The sequence below is a fragment of the Triturus cristatus genome, chromosome 1_1, assembly GCF_964204655.1.
Source record: "Triturus cristatus chromosome 1_1, aTriCri1.1, whole genome shotgun sequence".
In the NCBI taxonomy this organism is placed as follows: domain Eukaryota; kingdom Metazoa; phylum Chordata; class Amphibia; order Caudata; family Salamandridae; genus Triturus; species Triturus cristatus.
This window is the reverse complement of record NC_140579.1, coordinates 160,670,884-160,690,774: the sequence shown is the minus strand read 5'-3', so window position 1 is coordinate 160,690,774 and position 19,891 is coordinate 160,670,884. Positions and strand designations below refer to the sequence as shown.

At 47.2% G+C, this 19,891-nt stretch overlaps 1 long non-coding RNA gene across 1 annotated transcript; it reads left to right on the top strand.

Annotated features, from left to right (window-relative positions):
- Positions 1-971: 971 nt before the first annotated feature.
- Positions 972-14,035, top strand: LOC146869896 (uncharacterized). The gene is made up of 3 exons (XR_014981540.1): positions 972-1,184; positions 1,310-1,345; positions 12,425-14,035. It is a non-coding gene; the product is annotated as an uncharacterized LOC146869896 (long non-coding RNA).
- The last annotated feature ends 5,856 nt before the right edge of the window (positions 14,036-19,891 follow it).

Sequence of the window (19,891 nt, the reverse complement as noted above, 5' to 3'; positions counted from 1 at the left end):
CTCGGCCCAAGAACACTACCAAAAGTAACGGCCATACAACCTTGCACACACTACCCAGTGGACATTATCCGTGCAGTAACTGTAGTGTTTGCCACCTGACCACGGCCACAAAAAAGGTATATTTCAACAATGGTATGACCTGGGATATTCGGAACTTCACCAACTGCAACACATCGGGAGTTGTATACATGATCACCTGCACATGCAATCTGCACTATGTAGGAATGACGACCAGAAAAGTAAGCACAAGGATTGTAGAACACCGGAGTAACATCAGGTGCAAGCAGGCAACGACAAAAATGACATTACACTTTATTGAGCAACAACACACCCCCAATGACATCAAATGGGTGGTACTGGAACATATTAAAAGCAGTGACAATCTTGAACATAGACTCCTCGAGAAGGAGCAACGTTGGGTATTCAAATTACGCAGCGACAGACGATAACATCCCTTGGGGTCAGCTCCTTAGATAAGAAACATGAACAAGTCAAGGACCGAGTTACCCTATTTCACCTGCAAGACACCACAATGAGGACGCGCCTATACCAACAGGCTAGAACCCCCCTCTCCACTTGATCAATTAGGTACATACATTAGTTAATACAAAGGTAACAGTACAAAACTTTTGTATAGAGGTAACAGCAGCCCTCTAAATTACCTTACTTGAAGAGGTTACTTCCGCAGCTACAGACAACAATGTGTTTGTTTATAGGTGTAAAAATGTTTGTTTTTTATGTTACCGTTTTATCAACTCAGTACATACCTCACACATCCCTCGGATTAGAGGTAACAGCAGCCCCCTTCCTTGAACAGAGGTCACATCAGCCCTCATACACCTCACGTTATGAGGCTATTTTGCGGCTACAATTGCTACAATTTCTATGTCTATGTATCAGGTTGGTTTATAATTAATTAAATGTAATTTCCTCGCCCCATATTTAACGTGATGGTTGCATGATCCTATATTTTCATTTTGGAACTTACACCCGTTTTTAACCTCCAATAGGGCCCCCCGTTTAGCCAAAATGTGGCAGCCATTTTGTGAAGGTCTCCGCTCTAGTCTTCCGAGTATGTCTAGACAGAAACACTTCCTTTATAATCAGGGCCCGTACGAGACTCACCAATATGCAGTCTCGAGGGACTCACTAGGCAAAAAAGCCAGAGAGGATTTCTCCGACAAGTAAGTCACTTTCCTTTTCAGACACCGGCATGCCTACGGACGCTTCTTTAGTCACCCGTTTTCCTTCCCTACTTTGAGGCAATTGACCACTCTTTGCCCTCTTTCTTTCCCCCCATTTTTTCCAGCGCTCGAGAACCTCCCAGCCCCTCCAGTACCATGAGGTACATTGTTGCCCTTTAACCAGTATGTTTTTATGTGTTTTATGTTTACTCAATTTTGTCAGTCTTGTCCGTTTGACCTATATGGTGTATTTTCATGAGCACCGTCATTTTATCGGCATGCCTAATTGTCACGTTTAGACAAACTCAGCTAATCATTTGTTGGGACGTTACAAGCACCTGTGACGGTTTTCTGGACACGGCTTAACGAGTACAAGGAGTGCAACTTAGTCACGCACTATTCCATCTGACAACGTGACCGCTACAGGTAGATGCATTCAGGAGATATGTTCTGGATATGGCTCATTGTTACCTTTTGTCACCTCTTGAGCAACTCAGCCAATTATAGGTGCGTTACAGCCACGTGCACAGTTCTACCACCGACACGAATTAATTAGTACATTCAGTCACGCGTCTTTCAATCTGTCAGCGTGTGCATAGCATGTAAATACATTCGCCCACGTCATATTTGGTTTGAAGATGTAAGGCACCCCAGGCACGGACACTGCATGACTAGTTCCCTCATACAGAATCTGTCAGTCATGAGTTACCGTAAATGTCACTAAGGAAAGGATTTTATTTATTTTTATTCGTACAAGGCACATTTTCTGTGGTACCCTAAACTGTGTGTGTTTATTTCTGCCCGAGCATGCTATTATCACACGCACTTATATGAAGCGAACTCACCGAGTGCTGGTGGATCTTGCCATAATACTAACGTTGTGATTTTTTCATTTACAGAGATACTACGTTAGGAAATCATATTTATTAACCGCGCATGCTTATGAGTTGCAGCACGATTCTTTATCCCTAATTTAGGTCACTTAAGGAGTGGTATGCACAAGTCTGGACCCTGTGGCTGTCCTGAAGAAGAGCTTAGGGGAAGCTCAAAATATGTTGACGTCCACTAGGGACACCTGACTCATTGTACCCAGGCCCTCTAGAGACTCACCCCCTTTTTAATTTATCAACTAGGAGCAAGAATAAAAGTTATTAAGCCCACTAGTTAGATCTTTTTAAACTCACTCCACTCCATACACACCACTACACTACACATAGTTTCAAAAAACAGGGCTCCTACGTATTTCCGCAAGTCGTAGCACGCCTCAACCCGCAGCGGGTTGAGATGGCCCCTATGATGAAGCATGTCACCATGGAGAAACCCTGGTGAGTGAGGGGACTCAAAGGACATTTTTCCTTTCTCAGCTAGATATTTTGCCTGCATCTGAGCGATTATCTCCTGCTAGGTTCTCTATCTGAGATTTCAGATTTTGTTTTACTACATGTGACATAGGAGGATGTGCCACTCCGTGCCTATAGCAAACACAAGGATATGATGGACGGAGCGCTGAAACTTAAGACACACAATTGATGGACGGAATGCAGAACAAATCAAAACATTCACCCCCAGTCAAGAGATCTGGGTTAAATCCATCATTTTTTTGCTCACCATGCCACCCCAGTTTAGACCTGGCTATATGCAAATCAGTCTTGACCCTGTGCCTCATGGGAACAGTCCATCCCGAACTGCCAAGCCAGGACCTCCCTTTACCGGAAACAAGCATCCTAGGACCGGTTTCGGGGTTTCACCACTCTTCAGCCAGGATAGCTTGATTCCAGTGGCACAGTGAGCCCAGGACTCACGTCTGAGCATACCTGGCGCACTTAGGGCGAGAAAGCAAAACTCACTTCACTCCATACACACCACTACACCACACATAGTTTAAAAAAACAGTGCTCCTACGTATTTCCGCAAGTCGTAGCACGCCTCAACCCGCAGCAGGTTGAGATGGCCCCTATGATGAAGCATGTCACCGTGGGGAAACCCTGGTGAGTGAGGGGACTCAAGAAACTACATTTTTCCTTTCTCAGCTAGATTTTTCGCCTGCATCTGAGCGATTATCTCCTGCTAGGCTCTCTATCTGAGATTTCACATTTTGTTTTACTACATGTGACATAGGAGGGTGGACCATATCCCTCTGCCTCCCCCCCCATTTTTGATTTTATAGTGACAGATGTGCCACTCCGTGCCTATAGCAAACACAACCATATGATGGACGGAGCGCTGAAACTTTTCAGTCACAGATATGGGTTGAATCCATCATCATTCTTTAGCTCACTTCGCCACCCCAGTTCAGACCCAGCCATATGCAAATTAGTCTTGACCCTATTCCTCATGGGAACAGTCCATCCCGAACTGCATATATAAATGCCATCCCAGAGCACTGATGTCAGTTCCTTTCACAACTTTCCATGCCAGGAATGCAGGGCCACAATGAAGACTGACAACTGGGCTGAAATTCTAAGGTCCTTAGAAGGGTGACCCTGAGACTGTAATCAGTTCTGCACGTGTGGAAGATGGGATCACCAGTAAGGAATCTGCGGTTACACAGAGTCTCTACCAGATAAGGCATTGCGAAAGGGAAGCAACGTGTTCATCTGATAGAGACTCCTAGATGCAGATTCTTTATCTTAGAATAGAAAACCCAAGTAATGTCTCCAGGGAGATGGGTACGCAAAGCTGATTTAAACCAGGATGTCCTACAGGACCAAACGGACAAAGTGCTTATCACGATAGACCTGATTGTCGAGGCAGCAGTGCTTGGTAAACATGTGCAGAGATGCCCACATTGCTGCCTGACAGATGTCCAGGACAGGGACTCCTTGGGCTAACGCAGTGGTCGCAGCCTGAGCTCTGGTGGAATGAGCACGTAAGCCCTCAGGGGGTTGCTTCTTGGCCAGTGCATAGCAGATATTTATTCAGAGCACTATCCCTCTTGAGATCGCTCATTTCTGCATGGCCTTCCCTTTCTTGGCCCCTAGGTACCCCACAAAGAATTCATCGTCTACACAGAACTCTTTTGTGTGATCAAGGTAGAGGAACCACTCTCTCTTTGGGTCCAGAAGGTAGAGTCTCTCCTCCTTTGAAGTGTGAGGTTGAGAAAAGAAGTTAGACAGGGTGATATTCTGGTCTACATGGAAAGAAATTACAACCTTTGGGAAGAAGAAGGCCTGTGTCCGGAGTACCAGATTGTCCGGATAGAAAATTGTGTAGGGAGGGTGTACAGAAAGTGCCTACAGTTTGCTGACCCTTCTGGCTGCTGAACGGAATTACACCAAATTTGGCAAAAAGGTAGCCCTTGGTTCAGAAAGAGACCTTTTTTTCAAGTGGTGTAAATCCGTTCAGTAGTTGCTGAGAAAAGCAAAAAATAAAAGTTTTGATATATAGAGGCACGGTGGATCCGCGCACCCTCCCGATCACTAGCTGCATTCTAATTGGCTGTCAACACTCCAAACCAGGAAGTGTTGGCAGCCATCTTGTGCTTCGGTAGAACCGAGGCACAAGGAACCAGGTAAACAAATGCGTAAAACAAGAAAAGGGGGCAGGGTAGAAACACCCTGACACCCTAGGCCTGCTTAGGGGGTCCTACAAGGACCCTCAGGGCCAAAAAAAGCATTTAAAAAAAAAAAAACGGCGAGATGCGCGGAGGATCCGTGGATCCGGCCGCAAAAATTAAAAAAAAGAAGCACGGGCTTCTGCGCTTCGTTATTAGTCCCGGGAGCATGCCAAAAAATAATTGCGGGGGCCCAGGGGGACCCCCACAGCCCCGGGGACCGCCACCCTGCAATATTTGCAGGGGGGGCACACAGCCCCCCCACAACCTCGGGGACCGCAACCCCCAGGGCTTCTTTTTTAATGAATGGGGGCCTCAAAGGCCCCCCCATTCCCCGGGGACCGCCACCCCCCGGGGCTTTCATTAATTATTTGTGGGTGGTACACTGCTCCCCCCCCGCAGCCCCGGGGTCCGCCACCCCCCTGGGCTTCTTTTTAAAAAAAAAAATACCTTTGTGGAGGCACTAATATGTAAATTTGGGGGTCCGTTAAGGACCCCTGAGCCCTGGGGACCACCACCTCCCCGGGGCTGTGCATTGGTTGGGAGGGGGTCCTGTGATGGCCCTGGGGACCGCCAACCACCAGGGCCGGCTCCTGCAGTGTCCCGGGGTGCCCACCCCCAGGACACTGCTGTTTTCTATGACAGGGCGGGAGCCTCGCGGCTCCCGCCCTGTCCTAGCAAACACTGGTTTGGATTTTGGAAGAGAGAGCAGGAAACCTGCTCTCTCGTCCAAAATCCAAACCAGATTGCTTTTCCACACGGGGAGATGCATGTCAGCAGCTCCCCATGTGGAAAAGCAATGCTGGCTCCCGCAGGAGGCGGGAAGCAGGCAGGGACCGTAGGGGCATTGGGGCTCCCCCCACGGTCCCCAACGAGGTGGCCAGGTCCCGGGGGATGGGGTCCCTGGGGCCATAAGTGGCCCGGGAGGAGGGCCACGCGGCCTCCCTCCCCATAATAAAATTATTAAAAAAGAAATAAAAATTCATGCAAAGGCCAGCCCTGGGGGATCGGGTCCCCGGGGCCAAATATGGCCTCGGAAGGAGGGCTCCCCCAATTTGTTTTTTAAACGGCTTCGCGCAGGCCCCACCCCCTCCCACCAACACTCTGCAAACGCGCCGCCCTGTGGCGCATTTTAAGTTGGGGAATTAATTCCCCTTCAATACTGGGGGTCCCTGGGGGCCAACTAGCCCACCAGGTACCTCCAGTAAGCGCCACAGGGCTGCGTTGCAGAGAGGTGGTCCAGGCCACGCCCCTTTTTAAACCTCTATGCAACGCATGCTCTGTGGCGCTTACTGGAGGTACCTTGTGGGCTAGTTGGACCCCAGGGACCCTCAAGATTCAAGGGTACTTTATCCCCCAACTTACAACACGCCACAGGGCATGTTTGCATACATGTCACCTCAGGCCCCCCCTTAATCCTTCACCACTGTGCAAACGCACCCAGTGACACGTTTTAAGAGGTAGTTTTAATCCCCCTGCCCTATTATGTACAAGGGCCTTACAGAGTAGGTCATGCCAATCACAGGGGTACCCCAACGCATGGTGTTCCCTAGTGTATGTAGGTGTTTTTACTGTAATCTAAGTGTCTTTTAGCATAGCACTGGCTCTAGGCCTGGTTAGTCAGAGTCAGTTACCACCAGTACCCGTCTTAAAAAGTTGTGGGCACAGGATGATTTTGCAACAAGGCATCTTTCTGCTCCTCTGTTGGTTCTTTCTGCATATCTTGCTTCTTCCTGCATTTTTCTTCATCTTTGTGGACTTCTGTTGCCTCTTTCTGCATTTCCTTTGCTTCTTCCTTTGCGTTTTTTCTTCTTTCTTCACATATCCTACCTCTGTAGGCATAGTTAGAAACTAGCATTTAAAAAACCCTTGAAATTCACTGAAAAAACCATAGGTTTCAGGCACGTTATAGTTAGAAATTAGCATTTAAAAACCCTTTGAAATTCACTGAAAAAAAACATAGGTTTCCAGCACGTTATAGTTAGAAATTATCATTTAAAAACCCTTTGAAATTCACTGAAAAAAACCATAGGTTTCAAGCACATTATAGTTAGAAATTAGGATTTAAAAAACCCTAGAAATGTACTGAAAAAAACAGAGGTTTTAGGGAAAGTTATAGTTAGTTGGACATTTCCCTCGTACAAAACTATAGAAATTCCCCAGTTATAGTTAGTTCAGCTAACTATAACTCACGCCCCGCAATGCACTGCTGATGACGTCACATATTACATCACTCATGACATCTCAAATGACATCACTGATGACATCACTGATGACATCATCCATGTGATAAATTGATGGATCTTCTCACACCCTAATATAACCTTTGATACACCCACTCTAAATTACAGACTGCCATTCTCAAAACCATAGACACTCCAACACCAATAACTACATACCCACACACTGATTCTTAGGTTTACACACACATCCACTCACTCACCCGTACAGTCACTCATACTTATGGTCACTCAGTACAGGACTATCATATGCACTCATACACCTATATAGAAACTCACACACCGCCACTCATCCATAGAGGTACTCACACACCTACTCAGTCATGCAAATAATTAATCACACTGCCATTTACTCACCTATACAGTTATACACACACCAGCTCACTTACTCATACAAATAATAGCACATACTTATGCTCCTATACAATCGCTGATACAAGCACAGACTCATCCATATGGCCACTCTCACAATCACACACTCTCACTTATAGCCATTTATATACTCCAACACACATATATACTTCCATTCACATATGTAGTTACTAACAGATATACAACTGAGATATACATTCACTCACTAACACACCCATACACACACTCACCCACCCATACAGTCCATCACAGATGCACTCTTGAAACCATGCACCCAGTGAATCACCCACTCACACATCTATGTACAGAGTCGCACAAAACCCACCCACACAAACACTCATGCACCCATACAGATACTCAGACAACCAATCAATAACCCATATAGACACTCATTTTTTTTTTTTAAACAGAAATTTATTGATTTTCAGAAAACATACATTCAATCCTCCGGTCCACTGAACGCCCAATGGAGGAAATCGGCATGAAGTACAACGGATACCATGACAAACTGACTACAGAGTCTGATCCATCCCCCCACAAAGCGTCCGTGATACAGTGCAGTCCGTCTGCATGCTTGATCCAGTTCAATGGTGTGGAGCAACAAGAACAAGCCCTGACCTCCTCCCACCTCTCTAACTTTCGAAACCCCCCCACAAGAACCCCCCACCCCAAACACCCCCCCAAGCATGTCACCAGTCTCTAAGATATTCAAGAAGGCAAATAAGACTCCCGCACCACCTATCAGTCTCCCTACCTCGCAGGGTGCAGTGGTGAGTGGATCAAGAACACAGGGGGAAGCTTCGTATCATGGTCCCAGCAGTCTCCTCGCGCACTGTACCCCCGCAGGCGGGAAGGGTCGCTCAAGGGCCCCATGCCACGTCCCTCTCATCAAGGGCATCCTCGTCTTCCACAGTCGGATGCTTGGTCAACTCCAGGAGTGCCACCCATGCCCGGGCCATTTCCAGTGACTTCTTGCTTCCATTACGCTGAGCCATACTTAATCTATAGTTCCCTTCACTTTCTGCCCATTTCACCGGCTCCCTATTCCAACGCACTAGACTAGGCCCCTGCTTCGCCTTCCAGTGGGAAGTAATTTCTCTCTTAGCCAAGACCAACCCCAGGTCAATGAGCCTGCTGGTGACCTTAGTCTTGGCAGTGTGTGGGAACCAATGCAACAAGCAGACCCCTGGTGTCACAGTTAGCTCCCTCTCCATCACAGTCAGCAAAGCAGCCGTCACCTCTCTCCAAAAGTCTCCCACCTGCGGACAGTCCCAGAACATGTGAAGAAAACTCGCCCCATCCTGGTCACAACGGGGACAAGTGGCCGACACCCCAAAATATTCAGCAATTTTACTAGGCGTGAGGTAGGCCCTATGAAAAACATAGAATTGGATGAGCTGGAAGCGCGCATTCCGAGAACATTTCCACGGCCGTTCTACAATCGCCTCCCAAGTTTTTTCTGCAATGGGTTCCCCCAGATCCGTCTCCCACTTAAGCCGCAACGCCGTTAGGGGTTGGCACAGATCTCGAGTGATCCGTTGGTAGAGGCAGGTCACCGCTTTAAAGGTGCCCGCCGCCATCACTACATATTGACAAGCGAGAGACGTATCTGGCTCCAACAGTCCCTTTCGCCAGTGCTTCCTGATAGCCGCTGTCAGGGCCACATGCAAGAGAAAGCCCCCCTGCAGGAGATCATGCCACTCCCTGAGGTCATTAAAAGGGAGAAGATTACCACCTACATAAAGGTCACCTATTGCCGTAACTCCCGCCTCTTCCCAGGCGAGAAACTGGCTCAAATCTCCCCCATGAGGCAGCACCTCACGTATCCTCAGCGGGATCTCGGGCGCATAAGGAGTCTTAACGTGTGCCCTCCTGGACAGGCGTGCCCAGCACTGTTGCACCATCCACAAATCCGGTGGCAGTGAGTCGCCTCTCAACGGGGCTCGTAGCAGCACACAGGACAAAAGGTGCCAACTCGGATCCGACTCACCCTGCTCCTCCGGGCGCCTAATATGACCCGCCACCCACTTCGTAAACCATTGAAGCTGCGCGGCATGATAATAGGCCTCTAGGTCCGGCAACGCAAGGACCCCCTCTGCCCTGGGCCGCTGCAGGGTGGTGAAAGCAACCCTCCGTCTCCCAGCCCCCCATATAAATCGCGTAATCCAAGTATTCAGCTGAGCAAAGAGCTTACCCGGGATCCAAATGGGGAGGGTCCCAAAGTACATAGTACACATTCCCCAGCACACGTGATTTTAATACATATCCATTTCTGATGTTATTCACATATGATTAAAAAACACATTGTTTCTTCTTATTCTTTTTCAAGTCTTTAATGAGTGAACTCTTCCAAAGCCAACACGTGTTTCGTCGCTTCAGTATGTTTGTACATGCGACTTGTTCACGGCTAGGTAAGAAATAATAACATAAGATCTACCATTACTTATTTTTCTGCATCCATTTGTTTACAAAACAAACGTTATCCCAGGGAACAACCAGGTGACTGTGTACAAGCCACGTCCTTGCACATTCACAATCTGTGTTTGTGCATGCATAGACATTTTGTGTAGTGACATATGTATCCATAATTGATATAGTGAACATGATTATAATTTCGTCCATCATGAAAACAAAACACAAGGTGCACGTGACATCGTGAGATTATGTGAACGCATAGTCGTATATGTATATCTTAATAAAATGCCACCTCGACCATCTGCGTGTCACCTAGTGACAAAAGTGAGACACCACCGCAATCCCCAAACTCAAAACCTCTCTAGTGTCTAGATCACAGAATCGTGATCTATAAAATGGTAAATCAATCTGAATGGATTGACAGAATAGCAGTCTGCAAATAAAACACCAGGACATATAGGTATATTAATGTCCACTTTGACCTCCACAAATTCTACAGTATACACTGTAAAGTGTTTTAAAAGCCTCCGAAAACTACAGTTCCATACGTACATATAATGTGGCGATAATTCCGGGCCACACTAATCCTGTGGCGTGAGGTAAAATGAAAATCTGCTGGGCATATAATTCTGTTTCCAATGTTATCCCAGTATTCTTGTTCTAAAATCTACAGAATATATAAAACATTGCAAACTAATCTTAGATGGGGGTCCAAGTATGTCCCCACCCTGTATAAAGTATCATGAACGGCCATGAGCCCTGTTATGGCGCAAGTAACATCGCTCTGTCAAAAATCTACCTTTTTGCTCAAAACGCCGATCCGCATCCTCGCCCCTCATGCCATCTCTCCTCGAGTGCGAGAGCAGGCATCTTTCCTCACCGCGCTATTAGTAACCACAAATCCCGTGATCGCTTCAGCTTTGCGTGATCCCGTACAGAATAAGAAGCACCGCTATCTTAGAAAGGGCACACAAACGCGTATGTAATACGCGCTACCTCCTCTGGCCGCTTTCACATTTACTCTAAAGCGGATACCAGTCTATGATTAAGTCACAATCTATTTATCATTCACCACGTTTTGTTCGCAATGTTTTACGAGTCATGCCCAAGTATTTTCCCAGTATGTGGGAAACTACCAGATACCGCTATCATAGTTAGTGTAGCGGCCATCTTAGAAAAGGTCCCGCTGTCTCTCTCATATACCTCTAAATTAACTTGCGAAGGCTGTCACCAATTATGTAGTGAGCGCGGTCTATATATTCCTTGCATAGAGTGTCTATTTCTAACAACCCGAAGTACCATGCCATCTGTAAGCTCCACTGCTCGGTATATAAATATAAATGCCCATTATTTGTACATAAAGGCTCCCGTGGCTAAGGGTAAGCTGCGAGTCTTTAGTATTCAACCTATATGTATGCTCTTAATAGTTCAGTCCGTAGACATATCAGTGACTAATGTATCAAGTGAAAGACTATACATATTGCTCAAAACAAAAACAAAAAGACAGAAAAATGTTTGTACATTATAATTAACGTTTATCCCATATTATACCACACATTCTATGTGGTATTGCATCAGAGCACATCAGCATCACGTTAATTTACTGATTCATACAAGACACATCTCTCCATATGTAGTTCTCATTTTCCTAAGAAGTAATGCATCTCATGATCAATATTCATCCCAAACTCAGTCGTCCGTAATTTGAGGATCCATGATGCCTCATTCCTGCGTAGTCTCAATTCTCTATTCCCTCCCCTTGGATGTCTCAGAGTCTGTTCAATCCCATAAAACGAGAAGTCTTTGTGCTGTCCTTGTGCAGGGCACTTAGTGATGTGTGTCGCTATAGGGTATCTGAGATCGCTCTGTTTGACCGCCCTCATATGTTCCACAATCCTCTCACGAAGTGTCCTGATAGTTCTACCCACATATTTCTTGCTGCACCTGCATTCAATTGTATATACAACAAATTTTGTATTGCAATTAATGTTGGTATTGATTTTGTGAATTCTGTCGTCAGGGCCTGTGAAGTCAAGTTTCTTATTGTCAGCCCATTTGCATGCAGAGCAGTGCCCACACCCATAAAAACCCACCGTGAGTGCTGTGAGCCAGTTAGTATCAGTTATGGGTGTAGGATAACTTGGGCTAAAAAGGTTTCTGAGACACATCCCTCTCCTGTATGTTATTTCTGGTCTGTTGTTGATGGACCCGGCTAATGTTATATCCTCTTTCAGAATATGCCAGTGTCTGTTGAGACTTTTGCTCAATACACTTGATAGGTTATTAAAGTTGGTAACCAATCTAATGTTAGTGTCTTCTTTTTTATGTTAGTCTTTTCCTGTAGAGTGTCTTGTCTCCCAATTCTCCTGATTCTAGTCTTAGCCTTTTCTAGAATATGTTTGTCATAACCCCTTTGTTTGAAACGTTTCATCATTATTTCTGTACATGCTTCAAATGCTGGCTCTGAACTGCAATTGCATCTTGCTCTTACAAGCTCTCCATATGGGATAGCATTAATCTGATGAGTGGGGTGTGAGCTGAATGAGTGAAGGATTGCGTTGCACGCCGTGCTTTTGTGGTATAGCCTGCTCTGAATTTGATTATCCCTCACATAAAGTTCTGTGTCTGAAAATGCAATTTTCTCTTTACTGTGTTCATAGGTGAATCTGATGTTAAAGGTGTTGCTGTTCAGATATTCCACAAATCCAACCAGTTTACCCGTGTCTCCTGTCCAGATCATCAGACAGTCGTCGATGTATCTGCCCCAGAATAAAATGGAGTCTGTCCATTCCGTGCTCTCTGGGCCCCAGATCCACATCTCCTCCAGCCAACCCATGAACAGGTTGGCATACAAGGGAGAGAACCTGGAACCAATGGCCACTCCCTGCTTTTGGCGATACCATTTGTCCTTGAATAAAAATACGTTATTGTCTAAAATCAATTCTATCATTGTGATCAGCATGTCTGTGTGTTCCCATGTGCTTGCTGACCGCGTACTTAAAACCTTTCTGAAAGCCTTCAGTCCACAATCTCTCCTGATGCTCATATAGAGAGCAGTTACATCTAAAGTAACAAGTGTCATATCCTTCTCCCATGTTATGTCTGACAAAGTCCCCAAGACACCAGGAGCATGGGCCCACCGGACTATCAGTCAACCAGCAACCCACCAGCTTAGTGGTAAATTTATCTGACATCACCCTGACTTCGAAATAAAAATCAGTCCTGGAAAAGGGAGTTGGTTTTGTACCAACGCCGAGTATGGACAAATTCAGACTTTGTTGTGATCTTAATGAGTTCATTCACAAAAACAAACTCCAAGTTTACTTTAAGGAGAAACCACCTACCACATCTACTGCTAGCGACACAATTCTCCACAAAAAGTCTAACTTCACACCGACAGCGGCATGTCTCCCTGTAGAATTACTAGCTTTTGAAAAAGCAGTCCTGAAAGAAGTGTATGAAATAGACCCCAAGACAAAAAAACATGATGTGAATGTTACTTTGTGTTGAATGGTCGTCGCATGGACATATTAATTTCAATGAGGCCCAGTCATTCTGTTTCGGCAAAGTGACCAAGCGGAAGAAAATCCCTAGGCGCAGCCTAGTTAAAAGCATGCGAGCATAGGGTGCTTTTTCAATCTCAAGGTAAGATTGTAGGCCTTCAGTAGGGGTGATTTGCTGATAGCTCAGGGTTGTGCCTTTAAGTTTCTCAGTGTCCCATCTAGCACTCTCTAAGTGTATAGATAATAGTTTTTTAAGGGCCGGTCTAGTCAAGGTTTGTAGGGTCTCTGGTTCGTCGTAAAATTCAGAGTGTCCAATGTTAGAAAACATCGTTTGTACGTATCGCAGCCACTTGACTTTTGCTACACCGTCCAAAGCCATGCAGTCTTTTATGAGATTTCTATTCAATTTGCACTCCTCTGTGGTCCAAATCTTATGCCAGAGCAAACAAGGTGATATTTTTATGTTCTTTTGTAATCTGTATACCAGCCCGAGGAAATTATTTCTTCTACCCTTACTTAAACGCTGGGGGATAAGAACATGTAAACCTGCATATTTAAAATTTTTGCTTTTAGAAGATGTGGATGTCATCTTTGCTGTTTCTCGCTTCTTAATGTCAGTGATGAAATTTAGAAACTCAATGAGTTAACTAACACATGTTAATATTGACTGATTAGTGTAAAACGAGGCCCCTCATCCAAATGACTGCTGTAGATTTTAACTTTTGGAGAAATGTTTTATCCATTTTTGTAACTTTGTTCATATGAAAACTGTTCTTAAATTGTCTGCATAAATTGTATTTGTATGCTTTTATGATTTATTTATTGATAAATCGAATAAAGCTTGAACTCTCTCTGACCCCAAGACCATTAAAATTTCCCACAACACCAGCAACAAGCATTTACAATGCAATGGTCTCGGCATTGTTAAAGTTAGAGCTATTGGCATCGCTCATGACATTATTTTTGTTTATGTTTTTGTTTTTAAAACATTTAAAGAAACGGCATTGTTATTTACAATGTCAATAGCTAAATCTCTCTCAAATTCGAGACCTATTGCATTTGCACCCACACACAGAGCCACCCACACAGAGCCACCCACACACACAGAGCCACCTACACAGAGCTATTCACATAGAGCCACCTGCACACAAATAGAGCCAGCCACACAGAGCCACCTACACACACACAGAGTTACCCACACACAGACAGAGCCACCCACGCATAGAGCCACCTACAAAAAAAGCCACCCACACAGAGCCACACACACAGAGGCACACACATACACAAGAGACCTAAAAACTGATTTTGATTCTGTTTCCTATGCATAACATAAGGACAAGACTACTAGGATGAACTGTAGACGAGCACCCTGAACAGCTTACACGTGATGAAGTGCTTACCAGTACAATGTTACCCCAGAAGTGGCTTGACAGATTTTTAGCTAAGGAGTGAAGCATTTTTGCCCGTACACCCCTTTCATTTTATCTAAGTTATGTTGCTGGCTGAAAAATGATTCCCAAATCTCAAAGGATAAAGGATTTCAATTCTTGAATTATCACACAAAGCAGATCCCATTTCTAAAACCTTAACCCTGCCTCTGCTGCCTGTGCTTAGGACACGGAGAGACAGATGGTTCATCTGAGAGTGAGGGAAGGTGGGACGGGCAGTCAGGCCAAGGCTCGCCCTCTCCCCTCCTGCGCCCTCCTCCCTGCCAGCCATTGGCAGTCAGTCCAAGGCTCGCCCTCTCCCCTCCTGCGCCCTCCTCCCTGCCAGCCATTGGCCGGAGACCAGCTCATCCCTGTGCCCCAGGGAGCCCGTGTCAGACCTCCCTGCCCCGGTACCTGCTGGAGACAGCACAGCTGGATGCGAGCACCCACCCAGCCCCCTGCAGGGCTTTGCACACTCACTTTCACTAAACACAAACCCACAGCAGCACACACTAATAGAAACGAAAACAGCCGCTGTGCACCCCCACAGGCGCTGAACATCACTGTGTGCCTGAGGCCTGGGGTTCTACTTCAAGGGGTCCTAAGACAGCGATCTCTTGTTACCAACCAGCAGCTACACAGAGCTGAACTCGCAGCAAAGTACAGCGCACTGAGGCAGCCTCTCACCGCTGGGTGTGCTCTGCAGTTCCGAATCTTAACTGCTCCTTTCATCCGTGCCAATTAATGCGTGTAGGGTTTGAATGGAGAATCACGGTTTAGGGGAAACTGGCAACTTGACTAAAATAGTAAATTTATGAAAAGCGGACTTTGGGACTTCGTGTGTTGGCAATATTTCACCAAACTATAACGCAAAGAGGTCTGGAGCGCCCCAAGCTACAGAAACATAGCGCTTTCACATAAAGACGTGGGTTCCAGCAGGGGCTCCCTTGAGGCACCGCCGGATGAGCAATAATAGTATTATAAGGTGGAACTTGAGATGGACAGGGGGGGTGAAGTTGGTTTCTTTGCTACAGGCGCACTCACCCAGCAGCATCCACAGTCTGCATTTGGGCCGGGCTTGACCAGTGTCCCCGCTGCTGCTGGTCTCCCTCTGAGGTGCTCCTGCCCCATCCGGCAGCGCTAGGAGCTGTGATTAATAGTAGCAAGAGCGCGCTGGCCACTCAAGGAAGCGATGAAAACGTCCCGCCGCCCACTGAGTGATTAAAGGCAGAGGCCCCGGTGTCACTGCACCTGCCGCACCAATAAACGCTGCGCCCATTTAGGAGAGCGCTGATTCTGAGACCCGAATACAGAAGGTTTCGCAGCCGGCTTTCGGCGTGTTATGTGCCAGCAGTGATCTTTATTTTGAAACCAGCTCTGTCTGGGATCAAAGAGCTATTTATATTTATTTTAACAACGAAATATTAATCTTTACCCTGCTCAATCCGGATGCCGCATAATTATTTCGATATTTTAAATACATTTGAAATGTCTTGGTAGCCAAAGGTCAGTTTTGTGTGGGTTCTTGTTGAAATTCGTACCCGAAATATGAAATGGTCTCACTAATTGTTGTGATGCAGATGTAACCCACCGGAATGTGTGCACCGCGACACGACGGAGCAGCCATGGAGATTATCGAGGTGAATAATAGCATTGACTTTGCCGTTTCTTTAAATGTTTTTAAAAAAAATAAACAAAAATAATGTCATGAGCAATGCCAATAGCTCTAACTTTATCAATGCCGAGACCATTGCATTGTAAATGCTTGTTTTGTTTCCTGACCAGACGGATTTTAAAACAATGGCAATATAACATAAAACAAATCTGCTTAAAATATTTTAAAAACATGCTATGTGAGAGTGAATATTGGACAATGTTAAGCCAAGTTTTTTTTTAATTCTTAGAAAATATAAATGTTAGTGATAGTGTTAATGAACTAAAGATGCCTGAGGTATGTTTAGGACTATACAGATTTGGTATTCCGTGCACACACATTTATTTGCACCAGCCATGTGTATCAGAGCAGAGCTTTGAGCGCAGGCACTCTTTCGTTTAGAAATTAAGCTTTGGACAAAAACCTATGCTTGTGCAGGTATGCAGAGGGCAGGTGGAGGCATTTAGCATGGACATCAGTCTTAAAGGGCAGATTTTATCTGCAGACATATTTGGCATTTTTATTAGGGCTAGGACCCTATTAAGTGGGAGTGTCCAGTGCGTGTCCATGCCTCTGAGAGCGCCTTACGCAGAAATCAGGGCAATATAGCGCACAAAAGCATTCTTCTTATGCAGTTGTGTACTACAGTCCTCGAAAGCTGGGTTACACGAGTGAGGTAATAGCTTTCTGTGAGAATACGGTAGATTGTTTGCAAGTGAAAGGTCTTCAGTGCGCTGCCGTTCGCAGTGATAGGGAGTTTAACCAATGAGCGCTCACTAGAACCACAAGGCAATCATTTTTTACGCACCCCTGTGAAAGTCTGTCTTCGTGAAAGGACGTGTTTGCTTACCTGCGTGTGCTCTTGCGTCTGTCTCTCTCACGTGCAACATGAATCATACGAGTCTACGATGAGCCTTAATTGAATCCTTCATTTAGACAATCGATTATACTCCAGAAATGAATAGTACAGTAATTTCATTTACATTGGTGTCTGTGGGTGGAAAATAATTTTGACACTTAAATCTTTCCCATCATGAACTGCATCATGTCAACAATGTAACTGTTGTTGAGAAAGAAACGTGTCGATTGCGCCATCTACTGGCTATAGCTCGTATAGCAACTTGCCGCGTTGGATAAATTGTTTTTAAGAAGCTCGTGTTTGCGATCTCTCAGCTCGAGGAAAAACGTTTCAGGAGAAAAAACAAGTCAGACGAATGAAAGAAACCCGGATCGGACGGCGAAAGAAAAGTTTTCACTCACCAATTAAGCCTCCTACCAGAAACGCCGGCACTTGAAAAACAAGTATTGGAAATTAACAAATGCGTCCGGACGCCGGGACACCACCGCCTTTCTCCGAGGCGAAGCAGAAATGCCTTGGAGAAAGGCAGCGGCGTTTCCGGATTCGGGGGCGTGTTTTTCTTTTCTCTCCTCTTGCCATTGGCTGGAGGAAATAATGAGAAAAGTAGCAAAAAACACGCCCCCGAATCCGAACAGGACGGGGCCTGTTCGGAGAGACAAACCTCTTCTTCAATGGCTGGCCAGCATTCAAGAGGCCAGCTGTTGGACCCGGCCTCGTGGCGTGGTCCTAAACCCCGTGGATTGTACCCGTTTCACTACACCAGCCTACGCGGCTCCCTTGCCAGGCCGCGCAGGGACCCCTCACCCCTTCGGGGCCCCTCCTCCCCCCTTTGGATCATGCGTGCTCCACACACCAGCCACACGGCCCGGCTCCCGCCGGCCTCGGCCCCAGTGAAGCCCCGACATCGAGGCACCAAGATCTGGCCAGGGGGCATCACCGGACCCCTTCACCACTCCCGAAAGAGGGGAGTTTCGATGGGACCCCCACCGTCCCCCAACACCGAGGTGCGATCACCCTCCGGCCTCCCGGGGCCTGGCGCCTCTCCCGCTGGGCGTCTGGCCTCTCCCAGCCCGGCCTCTCCGCCCCCCAGGCGCAAGGGTCCGGACATCAAAGGGCTCCAGACCTATATCTGGGGCAACCCCGCAATGGGGCAGCAGTTGTATCCCGGAGTCGAGAGCCCTGCTGATTGAATCGCGGCCGACCCAACGGAGAAGAACTCTTGCTTGAGACTCTACCACGAGCCCTGCTGACTGCGTCGCGGCTCCACCTTATTGAGATTACGAGACCTCACGGAACATCGGGGCCCTGCTGACGCTGTCGCGGCCCAACCTCGCTGAAACCTCCCTCGGAGCCCTGCTGACGTCGTCGCGGCTCGAGCTGAACCAAGACACCGTAAGAGCCCTGCTGACCTGGTCGCGGCTCGAACTCCATGGACTGAACACCAGAGCCCTGCTGACGCCGTCGCGGCTCGACCCCTCCGAGATCCGGAGGCCCTCCAGCGTGGGGATAAGAACTGGGCCCCAGGTACCCTCGTACCAAGCTGCTGCTAAAGACTGTCCCGCTACCCCGTCCCTACCAAAGACTTTGAGACTCTTGTGGATCCCTCGATCCCCCCTTGTAAATATTGATAACCGTAACTTCATAAGTGCTGATAAAGAACTGCTCGTCTTGCTGAATCCCCTCGAGTCCTGTGTGGTGGTGTTACTGTGCTAGTACGTTATAGGAGAAGGACCTCTCCCCGGAGGCTTCTCAGCAGCGCTCGGCTACTTCGTGCAGTGTGGGGGCCCCTCTGGGTGGTCTCTCCGACCCCCCGAGTCCCGCCTTCCAACATTTGGCGGCCAGCGACGGGATCCGAGCCGAACGCAGATCGTACAAGCAAGTAACCCACTCGCTATCCATCCAGACGAACAGAGACCAGGAGCAACCAGGAAACCACCGCGACCATGGAGTTCCAACCAGAACGGTTGGAAGAGTATACTCACAAAGAGTTAAAACAGTTCTGCAAAGACAAGGGCATTGCAACCACCGGCCTAGGTACCAAGGAAGAGATGCAGAAAGCCCTGAGAACCTGGATAGAGTCCGAGGCGGACCCCTCCCAGAACGAAGGGCCCCTGCCCCTAAATGCAGCCACACCACCCGCACCGACCCCGGCGAACGGAGGGAGAAACAGCCTGGGAACCGGCCTCTCCGTGGAGGAAATACGAGAGCAGGAGAAGGTCCGGACCCACGAACTAGAGCTTGCACGACTTCGGCTGGACGGCGAACTCCGGCTGGCCGAAAAGAAAATGGCCATAGAACAGCTACGGCTGCAGGAAGAGATAGAGGAGAAAAAGCGGCATCGAGAATTGGAACAAAAAAGGTTGACCCTTGAACACGAGCGGGGCCTCAAAGAACTCGAACTCAAGGCCCAGAAGGGGGAGACCGGCACCCCCAGTAATAGAGACGCTCCACCCCCCACCGAAGCCAAGGTGCATATCCCCAAAGATGTCGTCAAAGAATACTATAAAAACGACGACATCCAGCAGTGGTTCAAGGCGTACGAGGTGGCCATGACCTCCCATCGGGTGCCCCAGAAGGATTGGGGTGCTGGCCTGTGGGGGCGGTTCCTTAGCCTGCTCCAGCTACCAGAAGAGGTGGTGACCTCCTACGACCATATGAAGGAGGCCCTGCTCACCCGCTACGGA